The sequence below is a fragment of the Triticum aestivum genome, chromosome 6D (assembly GCF_018294505.1).
Source record: "Triticum aestivum cultivar Chinese Spring chromosome 6D, IWGSC CS RefSeq v2.1, whole genome shotgun sequence".
Classification (NCBI taxonomy): Eukaryota; Viridiplantae; Streptophyta; class Magnoliopsida; order Poales; family Poaceae; genus Triticum; species Triticum aestivum.
In genome coordinates, this window is record NC_057811.1 from 104183628 (window position 1) to 104189526 (window position 5899).

The following is a 5899-nucleotide window of genomic DNA, read 5'->3' on the forward strand; positions in this document are numbered from 1 at the left end:
AAATGGGAAGGTCCTTATGTTATCGAGGAGATCTATCATTCCGGTGCCATAAAAATCAACAACTTCGAAGGCACAAATCCGAAGGTGGCGAGCAGTCAAAGAATCAAACATTATATCTCAGGTAATCCTATAACGTTGAAACTAATGTTATTGACACCGTGACCCCGGAGGAGTGCATAAGGGACACCTTCCATAACGTTTCAGACTCCGAAAAGGATTAGGTATGTGGTACGGTAAGTAAACCGACTCCAAAACAGTTCTAATGGTATTTTTTCTCCGTTTTGGAATATTTAGGAAAATAGGAAAATAAGAAGTAGTCCGGGAAGGACACGAGGCGTCCATGAGGGTGGAGGGCGCGCCCCTGCCTCATGGACACCTCGTGTGCTCTGTGGACTCCGCTTTCTTGCACGATACTTCTTTTGGTCGGTAAAAATTCATTATATAATCTCCCGAAGGTTTTGACCACCGTATCACGCAAATATCCTCTGTTCTTGTTTCGAGCTGTTTTTCTGATAGATCTAGATCACCATGACGTCTCCAAGCGCCCCCAAGGACAAGTTCTTCGTGAAGGTCATCAATCCCTACCTCGCGGAGGTGCTGCAACATCCTCTAACCATTGAGATGCGCGAGGGATTGCTGCATATCCGCGATGTTGAGGGACCAAGGAGGACCGGAAGCATGGAGACAAGGCTCGAGGCAATGGAGCAACAAGTTTTCAAGTGCCAGGATATGGTGGAACGTGGACTCGACACTAATCACATAATGATCACAGAGTTCACCAACAACCACAAGCTGGACGCCAAGAACATTGGGGAGGCCGTCTTCAAGCTTCACGAGAAAATCGAGCACCTCCAAGCCCAGATCTATGACCTGCAAAACCAAAACTGTGAGTATGAATATAGATTCAAGAGGATGAGTTTGGCTGCAGATTTGAGTATCCCGGAGACTCGATCATCCTTCTATGATGGTGAGCCTATGCCTTGGAAGATGGACGACAAGCCTACATCATCAACAACCCCATCACCACCACCTCCAAGGAAAGAGACATAATCACATGGGTATGGGCACTCCCCTTGGCAGCTGCGAAGCTTGGGGGAGGTGCCCTGGTATCGTATCACCATCGCACTCCTATCTTTACTGCTTTTCTTAGTTCGATCCTTTTAGTAATATCTTGATCCAGTAGAATAAAGTTTTAGTATGATTTAGTTTTGAGTTTTGCTTTATGATCCCTCTATGTAATCGAGTCCGTGAGCTATATATAATAAAGACTAGTTTTGAGTCAAGGGCTTGATTATCTTGCTATGATCTTGAGGGAATAAAATAAATGGAAAGAATAAAAAGAAATAAAGAGATCATATTGATCTTATGGAGAGTAATGACTTCACATATAAAGAGTATGATGAATAAAAGTTGTTGAGAGTTGACAAACATAGTTTTGGTCATCGTTGCAATTAATAGGAAGTAATAAAGAAAGAGAGGTTCTCACATATAAATATACTATCTTGGACATCTTTTATGATTGTGAGCACTCATTAAAATATGACATGCTAAAGAGTTGATGTTGGACAAGGAAGACAACGTAATGGGTTATGTTTTCTTATATCCGAAGAAAGTATATTGCCATGGATCATCCAACATGTTGAGCTTGCCTTTCTCCCTCATGCTAGCCAAATTCTTTGCACCAAGTAGAGATACTACTTGTGCTTGCAAATATCCTTAAACCCAGTTTTGCCATGAGAGTCCACTATATCTACCTATGGATTGAGTAAGATCCTTCAAGTAAGTTGTCATTGTTGCATGCAATAAAGATTGCTCTCTAAATATGTATAATTTATTAGTGTGGAGAAAATAAGCTTTATACGATCTTGTGATGTGGAAGAAATAAAAGCGACGGACTGCATAATAAAGGTCCATATCACAAGTGGAAATATAAAGTGACGTTCTTTCGCATTAAGATTTTGTGCATCCAACCATAAAAGCAATGACAACCCCTGCTTCCCTCTGCGAAGGGCCTATCTTTTATTCTTGTCTCATACCTTATACAAGAGTCATGGTGATCTTCACCTTTCCTTTTTACATTTTATCCTTTGGCAAGCGCATTGTGTTGGAAAGATCCTGATATATATTTCCAATCGGATGTAAGTTATCATGAACTATTATTGTTGACATTACCCTTGAGGTAAAAGGTTGGGAGGCAACACTATAAGCCTGTGTCCGATTAAAACTCAATACCCATAAGTATTGCGTGAGTGTTAGCAATTGTGAAAGACTAAATGATAGTTGAGTATGTGGACTTGCTGAAAAGGTCTTATATTGACTCTTTCTGAGGTTATGATAAATTGCAATTGCTTCAATGACCGAGATTTTAGTTTGTTAGTTTTCAATGAAGTTTCTGATTCATACTTTACATTGTGAATAGATTGTTACTTGAACATAAGAAATCATATGACAATATTTATATGTTGCCGTTATAAGAATGATCATGATGCCCTCATGTCCGTATTTTATTTTATCGACGCCTCTATCTCTAAACATGTCACTACTAGGAAAAGGCCTGCTAGTGGCGCACCTGTTTTGGCTACTAATGGCGCACTACAGGTGCGCCACTAGCATCACGCCATTAGAATTTTTTACTAATGGCGCACCTGGTATACTAATAGCGCACCAGGGAGTGCGCCATTAGTATATCCCACGGTGCGCCATTACTATTTTTTTCAGAATTTTTTTTTCATTTTTTTTAAAATCACAATTTTTTCATTTTTTTTCTTAATCTCAGGTCACTATGGCTTAATCTCAAGCAAATATGCTTAATCTTAAGTCAAATCGCACTCCATGGTCAAACTTCCTCGAGCACGCTTAACTTCGCAGTTCTATCCAACCCCAGCACCAGCTCACTTCACAGGCACTTGTTGATATATCTATCATATCAATCCTATTAAACCTTGTTGATGTCTAGGACTCTGTTCATGTTCATGAGTGTGATGAAATTTTGAAAAAATATTTCAAACTTCCCGGTCATATTACGTATCATATTTTGAAAAAAAATTCCAATTTTTTTAAACCAATTTTTTTCTGTTACTAGTGGCGCACTAGCAAATGGTGTGCCACTAGTAAGTTTGAATTGTTTTCATTTTCCCCCTCTAGATCTTAAAAGCCCCGTATCTTTCATTCTGTTAGGTTTTTGGGGATTTTGAAGATGTTGAACAAAGTTCCCCCAGTTCAAATCGTATGGAACTTTTCGAGTAGATGATTTTTCATATAAAAAACTTTTTAATCCGAGTTCGTATGCAAAAGTTATGCCCATTTTACAAATTCCAGAGAGATTTTGCAAATAAAGTCGAAATTCATATTTGTAAATTTTCCCAACCACTAGACCACATATCACATAGGAAACTTATTTTATTTTATTTTTTTTGACATTTCCATCATTTTCTTTTATTTTTTCTAAAACTGAAAAGGCGGTCCACGGGGGGGGGGGGGGGGGGTGCATTCGGTGGAATTTTTGGGCAAAGTGCGCACCACACCCACGGTGCGCCATTACTAAATTTGTTAGTAGTGGCGCACCGAGGGTGTGGTGCGCCATTACTAGTAAAAACTAGTAATGGCGCACTGTCCCCTCGGTGCGCCATTACTAGTTTTGAATTTTTTTATTAGTAGTGGCGCACCGAGTGTGTGGTGCGCCATTACTAGTTAAACTAGTAATGGCGCACTATCCCCTGGTGCGCCATTACTAGTTTTGAAAAAAAATGTTAGTAGTGGCACACCGTGGATGTGGTGCGCCATTAGTATTTGGACACTAATGGCGTACCAACACATGGTGCGCCATTAGTATATAGTAGTGGCGCACCACATGTGTGGTGCGCGATTAGTGTCCATATTATCTTTAGCCCTTTTCCTAGTAGTGTGTGGACATATTTTTCGTTATCGGTTTCCGCTTGAGGACAAGCGAGGTCTAAGCTTGGGGGAGTTGATACGTCCATTTTGCATCATGCTTTTATATTGATATTTATTGCATTATGGGCTGTTATTACACATTATGTCACAATACTTATGCCTATTCTCTCTTATTTTACAAGGTTTACATGAAGAGGGAGAATGCCGGCAGCTGGAATTCTGGGCTGGAAAAGGAGCAAATATTAGAGACCTATTCTGCACAGCTCCAAAAGTCCTGAAACTTCACGGAAGTAGTGTTTGGAATTAATAAAAAATACTGAGCGAAGAAAGTACCAAAGGGGGGCCACCCACCATCCACGAGGGTGGGGGCGCACCCTACCCTCCCTGGGCGCGCCCCCTGCCTCGTGGGCCCTCGGCAGGCCTCCGGTGCCCATCTTCTACTATATGAAGTCTTTTACCCTGGAAAAAATCATAAGCAAGCTTTCGGGACGAAACACAGCCGCCACGAGGCGGAACCTTGGCGGAACCAATCTAGGGCTCCGGCGGAGCTGTTCTGCCGGGGAAACATCCTTCCGGGAGGGGGAAATCATCGCCATGGTCATCACCAACGATTCTCTCATTGCGAGGGGGTCAATCTTCATCAACATCTTCACCAGCACCATCTCCTCTAAAACCCTAGTTCATCTCTTGTATCCAATCTCTGTCCCAAAACCTCAGATTGGTACCTGTGGGTTGCTAGTAGTGTTGATTACTCCTTGTAGTTGATGCTAGTTGGTTTATTTGGTGGAAGATCATATGTTCAGATCCTTTATGCATATTAATACCCCTCTGATTATGAACATGAATATGATTTGTGAGTAGTTACGTTTGTTCCTGAGGACATGGGAGAAGTCTTGCTATAAGTAGTCATGTGAATTTCGTATTCGTTCGATATTTTGATGAGATGTATGTTGTCTTTCCTCTAGTGGTGTTATGTGAACATCTTCTACATGACACTTCACCATTGTTTGGGCCTAGAGGAAGGCATTGGGAAGTAATAAGTAGATGATGGGTTGCTAGAGTGACAGAAGCATAAACCCTAGTTTATGCGTTGCTTCGTAAGGGGCTGATTTGGATCCATATGTTTCATGCTATGGTTAGGTTTACCTTAATACTTCTTTTGTAGTTGCGGATGCTTGTAATAGGGGTTAATCATAAGTGGGTTGCTTGTCCAAGAAAGGGCAGCACCCAAGCACCGGTCCACCCACATACCAAATTATCAAAGTAACGAACGCGAATCATATGAACGTGATGAAAACTAGCTTGACGATAATTCCCATGTGTCCTCGGGAGCGTTTTCCTTTATATAAGAAATTGTCCAGGCTTGTCCTTTGCTACAAAAAGGATTGGGCCACCTTGCTGCACCTTGTTTACTTTTGTTACTTGTTACCCGTTACAAATTACCTTATCACAAAACTATCTGTTACCGATAATTTCAGTGCTTGCAGAGAATACCTTACTGAAAACCGCTTGTCATTTCCTTCTGCTCCTCGTTGGGTTCGACACTCTTACTTATCGAAAGTACTATGATAGATCCCCTACACTTGTGGGTCATCACCGGACGCCATCACCGGAGCAACCACACAGGCCTCCCCTGCCATCTCTCCTTCTCCTCCTTCCCTTCACCCTCTCTCTCTCCTACGCCACACTGCCCTTTCTCCTCTTCTGCTCCTTCCTTCCCCTCTCTCTCCCCTGCATCTCGCTCTCCCTCAATCCATCTCTCTCGCTCGCCGCCGATCTATAGGAGCTCGCCACCGCCACCGGATCTCGGCCCCACCTTTCGCCCCCGCCGCTTGCCGGAGATCACGCCATCACCGCCGCCTGGTTCCCCTGCCCCGTGTACCGCAGATTGGAAGGGATAGGGGGCGTCGCAGCTGAGGGAACCCTGTGTTCTCGTGCGGGGCTGCAGTTTCAACGATGGCCGACTTTGCACACGAAAATGTGGACTGCGGGTTGAATACCTGAA